Source organism: Pelophylax lessonae, assembly GCF_965119305.1.
Source record: "Pelophylax lessonae genome assembly, chromosome: 4".
Classification (NCBI taxonomy): Eukaryota; Metazoa; Chordata; class Amphibia; order Anura; family Ranidae; genus Pelophylax; species Pelophylax lessonae.
In genome coordinates, this window is record NC_138771.1 from 253,949,807 (window position 1) to 253,970,968 (window position 21,162).

Genomic DNA, 21,162 nt, shown 5'->3' on the forward strand with positions numbered 1-21,162 from the left:
GATGAAGCCATACCATGCATCTGAAGGACTAACCTGCAGTGATGGGATTAGCATTCATGGGGTTTTATTGCTGCCTACCTCACCGCCAGGAACATGTACTCCTGGTACTGATGACCTCTGTAATGGAGATTTAAAAGTAAAGCAAAATCCAAAATTGAGGTATCACCAAAACAGAAAAAAAAAAACTTGCCGACCTTTATAACAATTGCCTAAGCTATCTAAAATTAAAAATGCTGCTTCTCCTTTCCTTATCGAGTAATAGACTGGGGCAGCTACAAGACAACCTGGGCTCAGAACAAGTAGGTTAAATGTTGCTGGCTATCAGACTGAGGACATCTGACAGCAAGGAAAAGAATTACTGAAGCGGAAATCTGAGTTAAACATGTACAGGAGAAGCTGGTTCTGGTATTTTATCTTTTAATGACCTGTTAGTTTTCATGTTATTTTTGCCTGGATTTCTTTGTTAATTCTAAAGAACACTTGCAATCTCAATGCAATGACAAAAAAAAAATTGCTGATAGTAGAGAGAGTTTTTTTTTTTTTTTTTAAATGCAGAGCTTTTAGGCCACAAAATCTACACAAACATCAAGTATGGTGTAATTTAACTTGTCAGAAAAAAAAAAAATGTTCTTAGGGAATTTTCTCTTCTGGTTGAATATTCTGCTATTTTATGAAGATATAAATAAATAGCAAGAAATTTCACAGTGCACACCCCCACTAATGATCACAGTGTTGCAACAGTTTAAATTACACAAAAAAAACTATTCAGCAGCAGTTACATAGTTTATAAAGGGCTAGAAAAAAAAAAGTCACCGGTCTCGTCTGCCCAGTTCAACCTGTTTTTTTGTTTTTAACATTTTCCAAAGCCCCTGTATATTGTGTTCTGAGGAGGACATCTGAAAGTTTTTTTGAAGTTACATTGTTGGTAAGGTTGAAAAAAGACATCAGGCATTGATTGACATCAGGATATTGACATTGTGAGTGTATGCATTAATGTCTCTACCATTTCCCAAATCCCTGTATATTGTGTTTGCTAAGATGCCCATCTTAGGTTTTTAAAATTAGTGAGACTCAATGCTGACACTACCAATTGTTAGAGTGGTAAGGATATGGCACTCCCTTTAACAGTAAAGAATCCCCAAGATCGAAGTTTAAGGTTAAACCACTTCTCGTCCAATTTCATTGAGTGGGTGCACGTCTTCTCGATTGACCTGATACTGAATAGTTTTCACCCTGTGCTAGAATCACCATTTAGATATTTGTATATTGCAATCATATCTCTTCTTAAGTGTCCCTTCCCCAGGGAGAATATGTTTAATGTGCAGCCGTTCCTCATAACAAGGCCCATAGGGCACTCCTGGCCGCATGTCCGAAGAGCTGGGTAATGTGAGCCATGTACCTTCTACTGTTCTTTCACCGTCTAAGCCCTGCCAATAACCGGTGGCTGTTGTGATTAATATTCTTCTAGATCCCAGCACCAGCCAGAGGTTCAGTCCGCCCTGAAGCACAAAACAGGAGAAAACACAAGAGCCTCCTAAGTGTAGGATTAAAAAAATGTATTGCAAATGTTACTAACAAGAGCCTTTGCAGTGAATCTGTGTGGAGTTTCTGGTATGTAGTAATGTCAGATTCTAAGAGCCAGTATGGTTCAGTGAGGTAATCTTCCCTATCCTTCATTACTATCCCGCCACCCTTTTCAGCTGTCTTAATAATAACGTCATGCTGTTTAGTTAAATCCTGAAGGACCTGGTGTCAGATTGGAACATTTGGAATGGACGTTATTTTTGTGGTGGCACATTTGTAAGATTTCAGAAAATACCACCTGATAAAATGTCTGCAAATATGGCCCCTTAGCATGAACTGGGTTAAATACTGATTTTTGCTTTGAACTTGGTAAATTGTACTTATAATTCACTTCTGTTTGTAATTCTGCTCAGTTGGCTTTTTTGGACCTTTTTCTCTACCATCAAGAAGGACAAAATCTGGCCAAAAACTAAACCTAACCCACAGCAGACAATTCCTTCCTACATAACCAGAGTTGCCACCATCCTAGGTGGATATCGAACATCCCAAATAGCCAGTTTTGCCACCTATGGAGGAATTGTACCAGAGAAAAGAACTATACAGAACAAAGTACATTGCTCACAAAAAAATTTGAGGAAAAAGGTTACATTTACTATCTGTCAAGACTATTGCTCAGCCTCAAGAGAACAACAGGGCCACAGCACACAACTAATCCGCTTCACAACCCAATTTCATGCTCAATTAAAAAAAATCTTAAAACATCTCTTCCTCTTAGGCCAAAAGTCTCATATAGAAAAGCTAGAAATGTGAAAAACCTGGTGGCCCTGAGTAACTCCAAACCCACATCCAACACACACATTGTGTCTTATCCCCTTAATAGGTATGTGCCAATGCTGGAAGGCTTTATGTCTGACCTGCAAACACATCAATCATGGTCAGAAAAATTTCACTGGTAAGGATAAAACATCACTCATCAAACAATTTTTCAACTGTTCTACAGAATTTGTCATCTATTGTTTGACCTGCCCTTGTGGTTTGTTTTGTGTAGGGAGGACCATTAGAACACTTAGAAAAAGATTCGGAGAGCATCACTGCCTTGTCGAAGGGGGCGATGACAAACTTAATGTTCCTCTACACTTCTTGGAACAACATGACAAATCCTCCAAGGGACCCAAAGTGGTTTAAATGACTGCCGTAGGGAAACATTTTGGATTAATACCGTCGACACCCTTATGGTTTAAATGACTGCCGTAGGGAAACATTTTGGATTCATACCCTCAACACCCTTATGCCCGGGAGCCTTAATGAGGAAATAGAAGTAAACACCTTGCTTTAGAACAACACCACCCCTGTGGTTACTGACAGCAATCTCATGTACCCCTTTTCCTCTGGTCCCCTTTTTCACCTCATATTTTTTATTTTCCATGCTTCTTCCCTATAGCTTGGTTTCTAAATAATGGCTAAGCTCTATAGTGGGCAGACACATAACATATATGCACAGTGACCACCGTGCCCCCCTTTCAATGCAGAGAGACCAGCGTGCCCCCTTTCAATGCACAGTGACCAGCGTGCCCCCTTTCAATGCAGAGAGACCAGCGTGCCCCCTTTCAATGCACAGTGACCAGGGTGCCCCCTTTCAATGCACAGTGACCAGTGTACATGCCCCCTTCAATGCAGTGACCAGCGTACGTGCCCCCAATGCAGTGACCAGCGTGCGTGCCCCCAATGCAGAGATCAGCGTGCGTGCCCCCAATGCAGTGACCAGCGTGCGTGCCCCCAATGCAGAGATCAGCGTGCGTGCCCCCAATGCAGTGACCAGCATACCATTCTCCCAATGCAGAGATCAGCGTGCGTGCCCCCAATGTAGTGACCAGCATACATGCCCCCAATGCAGAGATCAGCGTGCGTGCCCCCAATGAAGAGATCAGCGTGCGTGCCCCCAATGTGGTGACCAGCATACATGCCCCCAATGTAGTGACCAGCATACATGCCCCCAATGTAGTGACCAGCGTTCATGCCCCCTTCAATGCAGAGATCAGCGTGCGTGCACCCAATGCAGTGACCAGCATACCATTCCCCCAATGCAGAGCTCAGCGTGCGTGCCCCCAATGTAGTGACCAGCGTACGTGCCCCAATGCAGAGATCAGCGTGCGTGCCCCCAATGTACTGACCAGCATACATGTCCCCAATGCAGAGATCAGCGTGCGTGCCCTCAATGTAGTGACCAGCATACATGCCCCCAATGCAGAGATCAGCGTGCGTGCCCCCAATGTGGTGACCAGCATACATGCCCCCAATGCAGAGATCAGCGTGCGTGCCCCCAATGTACTGACCAGCGTGCGTGCCCCCAATGCAGAGATCAGTGTGCGTGCCCCCAATGTAGTGACCAGCATACATGCCCCCAATGCAGAGATCAGCGTGCGTGCCCCCAATGCAGAGATCAGCGTGCGTGCCCCCAATGTAGTGACCAGCATACATGCCCCCAATGCAGAGATCAGCGTTCGTGCCCCCAATGCAGAGATCAGCGTGCCTGCCCCCAATGTACTGACCAGCATACATGCCCCCAATGCAGAGATCAGCGTGCGTGCCCCCAATGTGGTGACCAGCATACATGCCCCCAATGCAGAGATCAGCGTGCGTGCCCCCAATGTAGTGACCAGCAAACATGCCCCCAATGCAGAGATCAGCGTGCGTGCCCCCAATGTAGTGACCAGCGTGCGTGCCCCCAATGCAGAGATCAGTGTGCGTGCCCCCAATGCAGAGATAAGTGTGCGTGCCCCCAATGTACTGACCAGAATACATGTCCCCAATGCAGAGATCAGCGTGCATGCCCCCAATGTAGCGACCAGCATACATGCCCCCAATGCAGAGATCAGCATGCGTGCCCCCAATGTGGTGACCAGCATACATGCCCCCAATGCAGAGATCAGCGTGCGTGCCCCCAATGCAGAGATCAGCATGCGTGCCCCCAATGCAGAGATCAGCGCGCGTGCCCCCAATGTACTGACCAGCATACATGCCCCCAATGCAGAGATCAGCGTGCGTGCCCCCTTACTTACCTGGAGCAGCAGCGGCGGCGGCGGGTGGCTTCTGATCAGTCTCTCTCTCTCCTCGGTCCCGGCGGCGCGTCTCCTCCAGTCTTCCGCTCCCGCCTCCTCCTCGGCCAATAGCATGAAGTTTGCCTTGAGGCCAATCAGGAAGCATCGGACGTGCTTCCCGATTGGCCAGGAGGAGGATCGGTGTGACAATAGCGAATTTTCATTCCCTATTGTCACACAATGGGTGGGCTCGGGACGCACTGCTCTGCGCCCCGGGTCCACCCTTTGCATCGCCCTATTAGAGCCTCTGGCTCTAATCAGGTGATGCAAATAAAAAAAAAATTCCCATTGAACTCCATGCATCCGGCGCCCCTGCATGCAGATTAGGGGGCCGGACGCATGGATGGGGGGGCGGCACCCCTGCGCCCTAAATAGACCGGCCGCCACTGCTTAAGGTCCAGCTGGATGCATTACAAGTACCATAATATTACAACCATATTGCCATAATACATGTACCAGATTTAGGGTGCTGTGAGTTACTATTATTACGTAAACAGCCACAGCAGGGCTCACAATTTCAAGTCCTGAGCTACTAGCCAGGCCTTAAGGGTTACTCGCCATCAGTTTCCCCATCCAACTCCTACCCTGCCCCGCCCCTAAACACGCTCTCATAAATTATCTCATAAAATGACAGTTAAGTGTTTTTGCATTAATGCGGAAGCTACAAAAATAAATATGAATAACAATGTTTTCAGTGCCCATCAGTGCAGCCTCATCAGTGCCTATCAATGCAGCCTATTAGTGACCATCAGTGCAGCATCATCAATAAAGCTTATCAGTGCGGGCTCAACAGTGCCCATCATTGCAGCCTGATCAGTGCCCATCAATGCAGCCTCCCATGTGCCCATCAATGCAGCATCACCAGTGCCCATTAATGCTGCCTCCCCAGTGCCCATCAATGCAGTCTCATCCATGCGCATCAATGCAACCTCATGCGTAGTTGCAGTGCAGTTTCACCCATGCCCGTCAATGCAGCTTCAACTGAGCCCGTCAATGCAGCTTCACCTGTCCCTGACAATGCAGATTTACCTGAGCCTGTTAACGCAGCTTCACCTGTGCCCATCAATGCAGCTTTACCTGTGCCTGTCAATGCACTGACCAGTGCAGGGAAGGAGAGAGAGAGGAAGAGGAAAGCTGGCTGGATAATGACAGAGCGCGGATCATCCCGCTGTAACAGCTTTAATTTTAATTGCCGGGCGCTCGCTGACACACACAGTCTGCCTTCTGGCCCGGCTCATTTGATAGACGTCACACATCCTGGTTGGCCAGGTGTCCTGTCTATCAAAGAAGCCGGGCTAGGAGGGGGGACTGTGTGTGTCGGTGAGCGCCCGGCAATTAAAATTAAACCTGTTCCAGCGGGATGATCTGCGCTCTGTGATTATCCAGTCCGTCGGCTGGCCGGCTTTCCTCTTCTTCTCCTCTCTTCCCCTGAGCGGCTCCTGGAGCAGCCCCACACTCGCCCTAAATAATTTTCCACACGCAAAATGCGAGCAGAAAATTTGAGGGCTGGCCATAGGATCCGTGATCAAAGCGTGCCTATAAAAAGATCCTACCACTGCGCCATGCAATAAATACGTCTCTGTGAGCAGCTGTCACTTTAACATAAAATAAATTACAACGTATCTACCAGGGTGCAGATATAGTAGATAGTGGTGCCATAACTAAAAAAAAAACACCATGAATGACAAGTGCATAAAGTCCAGTGTAAGTTAAAATAAACAGTCCTCAATCAAACAGTTAAAAATCCAAAAAAAAAATTAAAAACCGTGAGTGTCCATAGTGATTTAATTTCCTTCAGCAACTGTCCACCACACCACATGCACAGGTGACATCGCTCTTCTTCAGATGTCCACTCACCAAAATAAATTGCCAAATATTCTCATATTGGCAAAATAGGCAATCACCCCCTCTAGGGTTGATGATAATCCACAACTGGTGTCCACTCCTCAGTGTTAATCCATATCCGATGCAATAACGTTTAACACAATTTATTTAAAACCAAACTAATCCACATACAATGCACTCACAAAATGTATAGTAGGGTATCACATTAAAAATGACAGCAGAAATACTGACATATCCTGGTCGCGGTGGACTGAACGCCTGTAAAGCCATGTCTCACCCAACCACACTCGATGTCCCCGGATCGTCACTTTCGGTATTGTGTATTATGCCACTTCCGGCTGCCGTACAGCCACATCCCAACACGCTTCGTCATATCGACTTTATCCTGCAGGCTGCTGTATCTTACAGCAGCCTTAGACCGCAGCTGCCGTCTGTGCCCATATAAGCCCCTTTTCAAAATGTCGCTGATATGGCCTGAAAATGGAGTGCATGCTCCGCAAATGTGTCGCCATTACCTATGCATCATATCCTGGAAGTGATGTCACGGCTGCCCGACAGTACGTCCCACGGACTCGGGAAGTAGCTAAGTCCACCGCTCTTAACACCATTGGGGTACCCCCAAAGACACAGATGCCAAGGACTGACATCACAATGCTAAATGCCTATTACACATGCCCTTGTGAGTAACATTTGCTTTCAACCCCAATATATTTTCTTAATGCTACACTTATGAGGGGCTTGTGTTTTCACCTGTTTTGTTCTTTAGAGTTGCTTCTTACTCTCACACGATCCGCCACCACAGTGAGCACAAGAGACTTTATGGACTTTTTCCTTTGATTTGTTTTATGAACTGTGACCTTGTGTCAAGATCTCTAGAATTTAACACATTGCCTATGTTTGCGCCAATACTGTTGCTATGTTTCATCCTGAAGCAGCCTGGTAAGATGAGGGATGTCTACCTGGTGCACGGCCCGCAGCAGCAGCTCTGCCCGTGCCCAGGCAAACCACAACTGGACAATGGTGGAGATCTTCCCCCATCACTCGACCAAGCTGGACAGGACAGACAGCCTGAACTTCCTCTGTTCAGTGTTTCCCTTCTGCAACGGGACCCTGCTGATGGCATTCAAGATGGGTACTGGGGAATGGTTTAATTATGTGTCTAATCTTCCAGGGGGTAGAGGAGTACTTATGTGTCTATGTTCCAGGGGGAAAGAAGGGTATTGACTTGTCTGACATTCCAGGGGGGGAAGAGGGGTACTAATCTTCCAGGAATGGGGCAGAGGAACACTTGTGTCTGATATTCCAGGTTGGTATAGGGGTACTAAGGTGTCTGATCTTACAGGAGAAAGCAGGAGTACTGATGTGTCTGATTTTCCAGGTGGGAGGAGGGGGTACTTCTGTGTCTGATCTTCCAGAAGGGTATAGCGGTACTTATGTGTCTGTTATTCCAGTATTGTGTTTTCTGTAATATTTAGGGTCCCCTTAACCTGTCCAAAGTAACTCTAGATGACATAGCAGGAAATGAGGAGCAGCCTTTAGCTTTGTGCATTTGGCACCATTTAATCTACCAAGAGTTGCCTATTGAACCATTGGCTTTGGAAGATCCTCTTCGATTCTTCATTTCGATCATCTATCCATTTTTATATCACTGTAACTCAGTTACACCAATAGCATTTTTAAAATCAACATTTAGGAGAGGGTTATAATTTAATGGCCAGCAAATTAATTCGAATTTGATAATGGAAAAAAATAAATAAAAAATAGGGTGCTCAGTCTAAAATGCCTAGGCCTATTTTTTTTCTTATCCCAGTCTGTACCTGCTCATAGCGGAAGATCTTCCAGCCCCCTTATCAGTTTTGTTGCCCTTCTTTGAAATCTAGTTGTAAAAACACTCTCAGCTAGTTCCACTTCCCCAGGGAGGGAATTCCACTATTTAATTGCTCTAACAGTAAAGAACCCTTTCCACAATCTAATATTAAACCTCTTCTCTTGTATTTTTAAAACATGGCCATTTATGCTTATTAGGGACCTTATGGTAAACTGTTTAATAGCTACTGAAATCACCAATGAACATTGTAATAATATCCCCTCTTAGGTGCCTCTTCTCTAGAGTGAATAACTAAGCTATCCTCATTGCTGAGGTCTACCATTCCTTCCCCCACCCCCTATTTATTTCTCAGCACTATTTTTCACAGTACCATTTTCTTTCCTCTAAAAAGACAATGCAACATTACCTAGGTCTACAAGTGAACTTATGTGCTATTGGAGTGTTTTATCTGCAATGTACATACAAGTATAATAGAAATATAGGCAAAATATCACATACTGCATACACTCTACTGCTTTCTAGATCCCAAAACTTCCTCCTGAAGGAGGAAGGAATGAATAAACTATATAGGAGGAAGTGGTATACGCTACGAACAGGTACTGTCACGTACTTTATTGCTCTATGCACTATAGAAACTCGAGTCTGCACTGTCACTCACTGGATGTGAGGTCCTTCTCTGTCCTCAGAGACCTATAAAACATTAACTGAAAGACTGAATGTGGAGTGGCTCTGTAGGCTACAACTGCAGTTTTCAGCTTACATTTTAAAGTTTGGCGCTTAACAGAGTAGGAAGTACATAGGTAATCAACTTTCGCCTAAATTTCTACTATAAGTTTTTTTATGCACATTGCGTGTGAACTTCTGTGCTTTTGTAACAGCCCATGACTGTGGTTTCGCTCTGTAAGTGACAAACTTACATTTGAGTGGGAAATATGCAGACTTTGGTAATGTTATGTTTTTAATATGGGAAAGGGGATTATACAGTAAAAATAGTGCTGAGAAGTAATTGTTGCCGAATAGTTACCTTTTGTGTTTTTTTAAAGTATACTTCCACTTTTGCCGTCAAGCTTGAGAAATCCTCACTATACCATATGTTTGTTTGTGTTCCTATTCACACAGCATACAAAAAATACAATATATAATAAATATATATCTTACCTTTTGGATGTTTCTTTAGAGAGGGGGGTCATGGCTAACTGTAATTATTAACTAAAGTGATTGTTAAGCCACTGTGTAAAAGTACACAATCCCCTCTTTTAGAAAACATCCTATGCCCCAGTGTCTGTGCTTTGTAAAAAAATCTAATTTTTTGTAAGAACTTACCGTAAAATTCTTTTCTCTTAGTCCTCTGACAGTCGCCGCCCACTCATACAGTCTGCACTTCTGGGTATTGGTCTTATCCACAGGAGTAAGCTAGGCATAAGATTTTGTTAGAAAACATTCACAAAACCTTTTTATAGACACACGTACAGGAGGCTGTCCCTCTGGTCCAATACCCCCAGCTAGCAGCATTCCCAAATCAGTTTGGTAGCAAGCAGTATAGAGATCCATGAACCCCAAAAGAGGGGTGGGGGGCGGCGACTGTCAGAGGACTCAGAGAAAATAATTTTACGGTAAGTTCTTACAAAAAATTATATTTTCTCTTACGTCCTCTGACAGTCGTCGTCCACTCATAGTCTGCACTTCTGGGACGTCCCAAAGCAGTGTAGATGTGAGGGGTGGGAAACGTAACCGCCAAAAAGGCAACGCAGCACCCGGGTCAGAGAAAAGAACCCTTTCTGAACCAGAAAGGTAAACACTGGGTATCAGGAAAGCTCAACAGGAGCGAACAAACCCAGGAAAGCAAAATAACCAAGGGGGAAAAACCCCAACAGGAGGAGACAGGCTAAAAAAAAACCGCCATGTCTCCCCTAAGGCACTGCCGCACTCAGAACTTTGCGGCGAAAAGAGGCATCCGCTGATGCCAAGACATCAAGTTTGTAAAATTTAGTAAAGGTATGCACGGACGACCAGGTCGCCGCTTTGCACACCTGGGACACCAATGCCTAATGGCGGAAGGCCCAAGACGCACTAACCGCTCTGGTAGAGTGCGCCGTGACAGGGAAAGGTGGAACCTGATCCCTAATTGAATAGGCCTGTACAATCGTCTGTCTGATCCATTTGGAAATGGTTGCCTCAGACGCAGCCGTACACTTCCGAGGTCCCTCAGGAAGAACAAAAAGAGAATCCGACTTTCTGAAGGATTCAGTAGACGACAGGTAAACCCTGATTGCCCTCACCACATCCAAGGAATGCAAGGCAAACTCCTTAGGATGCTTAGGCTTCGCACACAGCGAAGGCAAGACAATGTCCTTGTTGAGATGGAATCCGAAACCACTTTCAAGAAGAAAGGACTGATGAGGTCGCAAGACCACTTTGTCCCTATGAACAACCAGATAGGGAGTGCGGCACGACCGAGCCGCCAACTCTGACACTCTGCGAGCAGATGTGATCGCCACCAGAAAGGCAACTTTCCGTGACAGCACCGGCAGAGGAATCTCCCGGATGTTCTCAAAGGGAGGACGTTGCAAAACGGACAAAACCAAATTCAGGTCCCAAGGAGGCAAGGGTGCCCTCCTAGGGGGAGCCAGATGGACGCACCCCTTGAATGAAAGTGCGGATCAAGGAATTCTACGCCAGAGGGCGTTGAAAAAAAATGGCCAGCGCAGATAACTGGCCCTTAACAGTGGTCAGCGCCAGACGCTGCTCCACACCAGGAAAGCCAACACCCTTGCCACCGAAAAGGAGCGGGGATGGAACCCCTGGGATTCACACCAGGCGAAATAAGCCTTCCAGGTACGATAATAAATCTTATCGGGCGAGGCCTTCCTAGCCTTGAGTAAGGTAGGAATGACCGCCAACGAGAGACCCCTGTCTCTCAGACCTGGCTTTCAACAGCCACGCCGTCAAAGCCAGCGACTGTAAAGCAGGATTGAAGATCGGCCCCTGAGACAGAAGATTGTCTCGTAGTGGGAGCCGCCAGGGAGGCTCGACGGCCAGTTGCATGATGTCCATGTACCAAGACTGGCGCGGCCAGTCTGGGGCCACTAGAATCACCAACCTTGGTTCCGAGACCAACCTGCGAAGGAACCTGGACAACAACTGAATCGGGGGAAAGGCATAAATCAGGCGATACCGACTCCAAGGCACTACCAACGCGTCTGAGGCGTCCGCCAGAGGGTCGCGTGTTCTTGCCACGAACCTTCCCACCTTGTTGTTTAGCTGAGATGCGAACAGATCCACATCCGGGGATCCGCACACAGCATCTGAAACACCTCCGGGTGTAGGGACCATTCCCCCTTGTACAGAGTCTGGCGACTCAGATAGTCCACCTGCCAGTTCTCCACACCTGGAATGTGAACTGCCGAAATCGCCGGGACCTGCGTCTCGGCCCAAGACAGAATCTCGGCCACTTCCTTGGCCGCCCGGGCACTCCTGGTGCCCCCTTGGTGATTGATGTAATCCACCGCAGTTGCGTTTTGCATCTGCACACGCACAGGGCGGCCCTGAAGACGATCCGACCAAAGGAGCAAACAGAGCCTGATTGCTCGCAGTTCCAAGACATTTATCGGAAGGAAGGACTCCCCCCTCCGACCAAGTGCCCTGGGCAGACAGATTGCCCAGAACGCCACCCCAGCCCGACAGGCTGGCATCCGTGGTTACCACAGTCCATAGCAATGGTCGAAAGGATTTTCCTTCCTTCAGAGTGGGAGACTGGAGCCACCACAGAAGATCCGATCTGACTTGGGGGCTCAAAGAGATCCTCCTTTCCAAGGAGTGAGGATGCCTGTCCCACCTGGTCAGAATCTCCGCTTGCAGAGATCGTGTGTGGAACTGTGCAAATGGTACCGCCTCGAAAGCAGACACCATCAAGCCCAGGGACCGCATGCAGGTCCGGAGCAAAGAGAACTCGTTGTCCCTGAGGGACTTGACCTCGTCCTGCAGAGTCCGGAGTTTGTCCTCCGGAAGAAAGACCTTCGCCTGGGCAGAGACCAGAATCATCCCCAGGTAAGGGAGACGAACAGAAGGGGACAATGACGACTTCTGAAAATTGATGGTCCACCCGAATTCCTGGAGCGTCTGAACCATGGTTGACAGATCGCGCAACAGAGTGGCACTGGAACTCGACCTAAAAAGGAGATCGTCCAGGTACCCCAGGATGGCAATCCCCTGTACCCGCAACAAGGCAAGAACAGGAGCCAATACTTTGGTAAAAACCCTTGGAGCAGAAAGGCAACGCCACGAACTGATAGTGCTCCTCCGCAATTGCGAATCGGAGGTACCTCTGATGACCCTCGTATATAAGGATGTGTAGATACGGAAGCCAGGAAATCCCCTAGACTCAGGGATGTCCCCACCGACCAGAGGGACTCCATCCGGAATTTCTGGACCCGCACAAAGCGCCCGATGGAGATCTCGGAAACTATCTGGAGTCAAATGAAGATTTGAGGGAAAGAATCTGCCTCTTGGGCGTGATCGAAACTCGATCTTGTACCCTGACCGAATGAGTTCTTGAACCCACCTGTCCTGAATCTTGGCCAGCCAAGGTTCGGGAAAACAGCGCAGACGTCCCCCCACCCCTGAAATGGGTGAGGGCACCCGTTCAGGTCGAGGCGGACTGGGCCGCCGTGCCCGTGTGGGTGGCTTTAGGCTTGCCCGCCCAAGGCTTCTTCTGGACACCAGAGGCCTTGTAGGACTTACCCTTGAAGGCACGAAAGGACCCCTGGTTAGGTTTAAATGAGAGGCCCCGCTTACCGTGGAAGGATCTTCCCCTGGACACCCGGGGCAGCAGCGTGCTCTTACCCTCAGTAACCCCCTTCACCAGTTCATCCAGAGAGTCCCCAAAAAGACGACTCCCTGCATAAGCGATATCAGACACCGTCTTCTTGGAAGACTGGTCGGCCGACCAGCTTTTCAACCAAACAATGCAACAAATCGTCACTGCAACTGCAGACAGGCGTGAGACAAAAGGGGCCTCATCCAAAGCCACGTCACACAGGTATAAAAACAGCCTTAATAATTTGATCCACCATCTCCAGAGTAGCAGGAGGGGCGGAGTCAGCAATAAGGGTGCATTCAAGCACCTTGGCCCACTCCACAACAGCCTGAGAGACCATTACGGAAGCGAACATGGGTTTCATTAAGGAACCCGCTACCATGTAGATGTGGTGGGTAAGAGTTTCCACCCGCCTATCCGCCGGGTCTTTAAACACTGGAGAATCCTCGACGGGCATTAAAGTGGCTTTATTTAATCTGGAAACAGTGTGGTCCACCTTAGGAGCCACAGTCCAGCGCGAATCCACCGGAGCCGCAAAGGGATAACGGTACTGAAATCACTTGGGCACCACAAAATTGCGCTTTCAATTGCGCCATTGGTCATTCACGGTCTTGTGAAACTCAGCGGGGCAGGGAAAAACCTGACCGGACTTCTGGGCTTTGCGGGTCCCAAAGGAAGACCGCTTACCCGACAGGTGGGGCTCATCATCTAAATTTAGCGTGTCTTTTACAGAGCCAATAAGCGCAGACATTGCAGCGCGTTCTCTTGCTGAATCGGAGGTGGAATCCTCCTCCTCCTCCACATCCGACCGAGAGGACTGAGACCCCTCAGGGGGTACACTGTCCGTGGCAACCATATCTGGCTCTGAATCAGAAGACTGAGAAAGCCTGGGCCTTTTCGTAGAAGCCCGGTCAGACATTAACAAACCCACTTTTGACGCTAAAGTTGCAAGCCCAGCAGTAAGAGATACTATAGCAGAGGATTCAGGGGTACCTGAACCCTCCACCAGAGCAGGGGGGGATTTGCTATCCTGGGACTCCATCATGGCACATCAGAATTTAAATGGCGCTGGTCCTTTAAATCGGCGATTACCGCGGTTCCCACCGCAAATGCACCGCAATGAGGAACTAAGCCTGTGCTACTAAAAACTGCAAAAGAATGAATGCCAGCAGGAATGCAGCCCAGGAAACACCATAAAATCCCCTAAAAGTGTGCCTATACTTGCCATACTGCCAGCTCGATCTGCATGTGAGAAGAAGGAAGTGACCTCACGCCACTAGAGGCAGAACACAGCTCTGAGCCACAAGAAAATGGTGGCCAATACAAGTCTATGGAGAAGACTCTGTGAAAATGGCCCCTGTTCACATAAAGAACATAGTGCCCACACTAAAGATGGTGCCCGAAGGGCGCCCACAGAATTGCATAAAATGGCTGCTGCCCTCACAATGAGGCCAAACAGCCTGCCCACACATAAAATGGCGGCCCCGGGAAGGGACACACAGGGACCGCACTGACAGACATGAGTGGGATATTACAGATCCATGTGCACTGCCATCCCCATAAACAGAGGGCCCATATACACACCCCGACAGACAATGCCATAGACAGAGGGGTAGCATGGTACTCACCGGTCCAGCGAAACGTGGGTACAGGAAGCCTCCCACTCTGGGTGGTTCCGTCAGCCGAAAAGGACGCTAGCAATACGCGGCGTACCGCAGTTGAGACATCCCAGCAAAGTAGCCACTTCGCAGGCTCGTCCCTGAGGACAGGGACATGGTCGTTTGCGAGGCCTGGGCGTACGCATAGCCTGCTAACGCTCCATGGCAGGCTGGGATTCCATAAGGCCCTAGGATAACCAGTGCGATTCCAAGCCCGCAAACGTTGTAGTCTTCCGAAGTCCGACTACCTAAGCGCAGGAACAAATAAAAAGCTATTATTGTAAAGAAAAATCACTTTCTCAGAGAGAAAAAATTACAAGAAGTAAAAAGGCTGAGACTACAGCCCCAGCCAGGGAAAAGCCAGCCTACTCCTATGCTAGGCAAAGACAAACTGATTTGTGAATGCTGCTAGCTGGGGGTATTGGACCAGAGGGACAGCCCCCTGTAGGTGTGTCTATACAAAGGTTTTGTGAATGTTTTCTAACAAAATCTTATGCCTAGCTTACTCCTGTGGATAAGACCAATACCCAGAAGTGCAGACTGGGTGAGTGGGCGGCGACTGTCAGAGGACGTAAGAGAAATATGCCCATTGCCCCAGTGTCTGTGCTTTGTAAAAAATATGCCCATTACCCCAGTGTCTGCTTTGTAAAAAAAAAATATGCCCATTACCATCTTATTTCATAGCAGCACTCACGTAACTCCTTGCTGCTCCCTCTCCTGATCTGACATCTCCATCAAAAGGGGCCCATTACCCCAATCATAGAGCTCTGCCCAAATCAAAACATAACAAATACACACACAATTCATAAACTCAGACAGGAACATGACACATTAACAATCAGTATATATTTAGATGAGAAATGTCATACTGAACAAATTAAGGTCATACATGACCACACTAGCACATATAGAAGGGAAAACTAGCTATCAGATTTCCCCTGCAGGTTTATCTGAGCTATCCTATGTTTAGTATCTCTGGATGCGAGATTCAATGCTGAACCATATTCTATCAATTTCAAGAATGTAACCGGTACATAGTGCAAGATATGAATAGCGCTATAAAACGGTCTATAGAGGAGAGACATGATATTGTCATAAACTCAGGACAGCCCATGGCCACTCCGTTTTATTGGTCAGGGGCATCTGTCAACACCCCTTTGATCGCAGAGACAAAGAGAGATCCCCAACGAGTGGAGAGCAAGAACATCTATCAAGTTTGAGAACCGATCACACCTGGCTCATCAACTGAACCCAGGACATTGACAGAAAGTATTCTTCTGCTACAATTCTACCTGATTTTGCTATTGCTAAATTATGTCTCTCATTTCTTTGAAACCCCTTTTTCTGTAAATATTTTATTTGCACCAACTTTGACCTTTTCATTATTTAAACCTTATTTTGAAAAGTGTTAATTTTGTCCCTAATCTCTTAATTCAAGCTAACAAAGAACCTGTCTCTTGTAGAGTGTTAGTGTTACTGTATAGGATAAATTCTATGAACATACCTGTCTGTGGTGACAGTGTGTGTTACAGACGATTATTTTAAAATCATAATTAGTATTTCTAAGATTAGAAATTAGTGACAAATCGCTCCCAGGCTGCTGGCACCTAGATTGTGGTCCCGGGAGCTGGAAAATATTTGTGCTGGGTGCAGCTGAGAGTGGCATTGTTACGTAAGTGACAGCATGGTGTGAGATTGGCTGGTCCTTTGTCACAAGTTAGTGAGAAGGACAGGGATCTGATACCCACGCCTGTCACAATTAGCTATTTATATAAACTAACCCCTATGTGTAGAAAATTTGTCAATCCCTATAAATAACAAACACTAAACAGAATTGTCAATATTTATTTGATTAATAACTTACAAAAATGATGAAATTAACTTATGGAAGGAGAGCTAAATTATGAAATGTACAATTTCTGTTGCTCACAATGTAGTACATCAAGACAGACAGTAGTAAAATAATACTTGGCACAGTTAAATAAATACAAAATGAAATATACATACAATTCAATAGCTTAAAAAAAAAATGTATTGCAGTATTGTTGTGGACTCGCCAAAAAGAAAAAAAAAAACCCCCAAAAAAAAGCATTAAGAGGAATAAACAAGGACACACATTTACCTAAATTAGGTTTCACTATACAAAACTTTTTTTTTGTTTTTAATTTCCAGATATGATTTTTCCACAGATACCACTGCCCTTTTTCCAATCATGCTTTTGTGTGTGAAGTACTGCTCGAGTCCAGGCAGCCAATCAATGTAACCACAGATCATCAGTGCATATTGTTATACAGTCTAGGCTGGTCTGTAGTTCCATCTCTTAACTCGTTAAAAAAAAAAAAAAAAAATAGATAACCCATGAACAAATCTAAGATGGCATTTATGTGCAAAAACTCTGACATATTTAAAAAAAATATACATCAATTTAGACAAAAGAAAAAAAAAACAGGACTACAAATAAAAGTATAGTGCAGAAAGGTGTGAACGAAACAAAGTCTTCCACACTGGTGACTTTTGGGACACCCTCTCCTGATTTGCAAATTTTAAAATATCTCCACGGATATCTTATGGGTTTCAGAGGGATGATTCATTAGCACTATATCCATGGTGCATGGATAGCAGGTAAGTACCTCCTAAAACACCCAAGGATTTGAGTTGTCACAAGGATTACTAACCCTAAATAATGCATAGCTGCAAAATTCCAAACACTGCAGTTTACAGAGCGGATCATTACCCATAGTGGTGGTAACATGCTTTGCTTCCTAGTAACAGCGCAGGATTTATGACCAATTGATATCAGCACAGACTGGCCGTCAACAAGAATTCCAAAACAAACTTAACTGGTCACCAGGAATTTTGTTGTATCCTCAAAACAGCACATGAGTGTGATAGTCTAGTAACGGTTCTTCAACAGTAACTGCTTCTCAACACAGGACAACTTATTCAAGCGTTGCTGCCCTCTGAGGACAGGGTAAGTCCTGAAACCAACTATAAAACACAAGCAAAAGAGGGCACACCTGCCTACTGCATTAACCCATGTAACATTTATTATGATTTCACATTAAAATATACTCACAAGCCATGTGAATAAAACAGCATAGCAAGCTACACATCTGTAGCACAGTTGTACATTAGGCTCAGCGTACTCCAACGCTCAGGAGAATTTCACCTAGATCATAGCTGGCTTATATGTTTCGAGGGCAATGCCCTCTTCAGAGCCAAAGCTTGGCTCTGAAGAAGAGGGTATAACCCAATGATTGCAATCCTTGGCACCCTAGATGTTTTGAAACGACATTTCACATGATGCTCAACTATACCGCAGAGTGCACAAGCATCATGGGAAATGTAGTTCCACAACATTTGGGGTGCCAAGGTTTGCCATTACTGGACTATAGCCCTTGAAACATACAGTATAAGCCAGCTAAGATCCTGGTGAAGTTATTCTGAGCGAAGGAGTATGATGTGCCTTATGTACAACTGTGCTACAGATGTGTAGCTTGCTATGCTGTTTTATTTACATTGCTTGTGAGTATATTTTAATGTGAATTAATAATAAATGTTACATGGGAGAATGCACTAGTCTGGTGCACTGTCTTTCTTGTGTTTTATAGTTACTGGCTAGAACAGCCTTTCTCAACCAGGGTTCAGAGAAACCCTCCAGAAGTTGCTAGGGAATCCTTGAGCAATTCATTCTGCTTTTCAGATAAGTAATGACTATAAATCACCTTTTCAGCCATTTGTATGAGGGACATTTTTTTCCACTGACTTCTAATGTAAGGATCATCTTCTTTGTAACTATTAATTTAAAGGGCCTTTCTTACACTGATCATTAATGTATAGGGGACCCTTCTCCACTGACCACCAATGTAAGGTGACATTTCTCCACTGGTCACCAATAAAAGGAACTTTCGCTGTCTACATTCCTTTCTGGCCATAGTTATAATTTGTTTAGTTGATTTCTTATTGCTGAAAATTATTTTGATGGTTCAGGGCAGCCCTTGGTCTTAGATATATAAAAAAAAAAAAACACATTTCTTACCCTTTATTGTTTTAAGGAACATCTTCCTTGTAATCAGCAGTTTAAAGGGGCCTTTCTCATACTGACCACTAATTTAAGAGCGCCCTTCTCCACTGCCCACCAATGTAAGTTGACGTTTCTCCACTGCCCACCAATGTAAGGTGACGTTTTGCCACTGCCCACCAATGTAAGGTGACGTTTCGCCACTGCCCACCCATGTAAGGTGACATTTCGCCACTGACCTAAAGAGAGAGAATTAGTAGTAAGGGGTTTCCTGAGCCCTGAAAGTTATCTTAAGGGCTCCTCCATATTAAAAAAGGTTGAGGAAGGCTGATCTAGGACATTGCTGACAGGCGAAGAAAAGACGTTTACAGTTTCCTCAGCAGATACCCTTGGCCAACAGATTTAGAGGTGGGGTAATATCTGCCGAGGTGGATTTTTTTCCTTCCATCCAATACTCTTGTCCACAGAGAACACTAAAATCATGGGTGTCTGTTGAGTATATGGCATGCACATTTGCTGTATGTGAACATGAATTTCTACGTAATTACCTGATGCAAGAACAAATGCTTGGCAGTTGGAAGGCGGTTGCCTGTCTGGCAGCCATATAATGTCTACAGCTAGCCTCAATACACATTTTACTTGGTTAGTAGCAGGTATATTCTATGGACTTTGAGAAAAAAAAAAAATATATAATTTAATACATAAACTCAAGAACCCAACCATCTTGAAGTGATTGTAAAGGTACTTTTATTTTTATTAAAATAACAAACATGTCATACCTGCTCTATGCAATGGTTTTGCACAGAGCAGCCCCAATCTTCTTCTGGGGTCCCCCACTGGCACTCCTGGGTCCTCTCCCTTCTGAGTGCCCCCATAGCAAGGTTATGGGGGCACTCATGCAGGCTTGATCCTGAGCTGGGCTCTGTGTGTCCATTGACCGTGCCCCTCGCTCTCTCCTCAAGCTGTGATTAACAGCAGGAGCAGCCAATGGCTTCTGCTGCTGCCACCGTGTCCAGTGAGGCGAGAAAGAGAGAGATCCACTGCTTGGGCACAGTGCTGGATCGAGATCAGGCTCAGATAAATATTTAGGGGGGTTAGGGAAGCAAAACACAGAAGATCTTTTACCATAATGCAGAGAATGCATTAAGTTAAAAAAACTTCTGCCTTTAAAACTCTTCAAATTTCTCTAAAATAATAAAAAGGTTAAATTCACCTGCTCTCTGCCCATAGTATTGTGCAGAGCGGCCCCGAATTTCCTCTTTCGGAGGTCTGCCACTGGCGCTTTTGGCTCCTCCTCTTGTGTGTGTGCCCCCATACTGAGCTGCCTGCCATTGGTGCACTTATGTAGGCTTGCTCCCAATCCAGGCTGTGTGCATCTATAGACGCACAACATGGCTCAGCCCCACCCCCAGCTCACAGGATTAGATTGACAGCAGCAGGAGCCAATGGATCCCACTGCTGCCTCCATGTCCTCTGTGAGCAGAGAGCCACTGCAGACAGACACAACGCTGGATCAAGATAGGACTCCTGTAAATGTGAAGAGAGGTGAGGGGTGATATAAAATGCATGAAGGTAAACACGTCTTGGCTTTAGAACCACTTTAAGGGTAACTTCTGTGCTAAACAGGAGCGCTATAGCATAGCCGCATAAGTATTTAGGTTTAAGTTGAATTGGAGAGAGGGACCATATGCAGTGATCATGCATTGGCTCTCAGGAACATTTATTCAGGAGAAGCATAATTTCATAGACATTAGATTCTCATCCTATCCAGCTGAGAACTGTCAGATAAATAGATGGTCATCGAATGCCTGAAGGCACCTAGACACGCTAACTCCACTGACAGGAGATACTCCAACAGTATATATAAAGGTTGTACAGAGACAGTGCACATGTGGAGAGGCAGACAGTGTAAATGACGTGTCTTGATGTGTCTTAATGTGCTTACATACAGTGCTTACAAGCAACAACAGTCCCTGCACCGTGTTTTTTTTTTTTTTTTTGACTGGCAACAGACTATAGTGAAAATGCCAAGAAGTACGGGAGCAATGTGATCCGTCACATGCTTTATATCTTATGCTCCGTGTGTGTGTGTATATATATATATATATATATATATATATATATATATACACACACATACACACACACACACACACACATATATATACACATTACACATACACACACACATCCACCACATGTGTGTTTGTGAACAACAGTACAAGAAGTTAAAATAAAGACACAAAGGCTATGCCGTCACCCTTGTTTAGAAAAGTGCACTACAATCTGAAGATTGTTATCCAAGGAAAAGCCATTAGTGTCGGCATCAAGAGTTTACATCATCACAATCTATTCTTTGTATTTTTTCATTT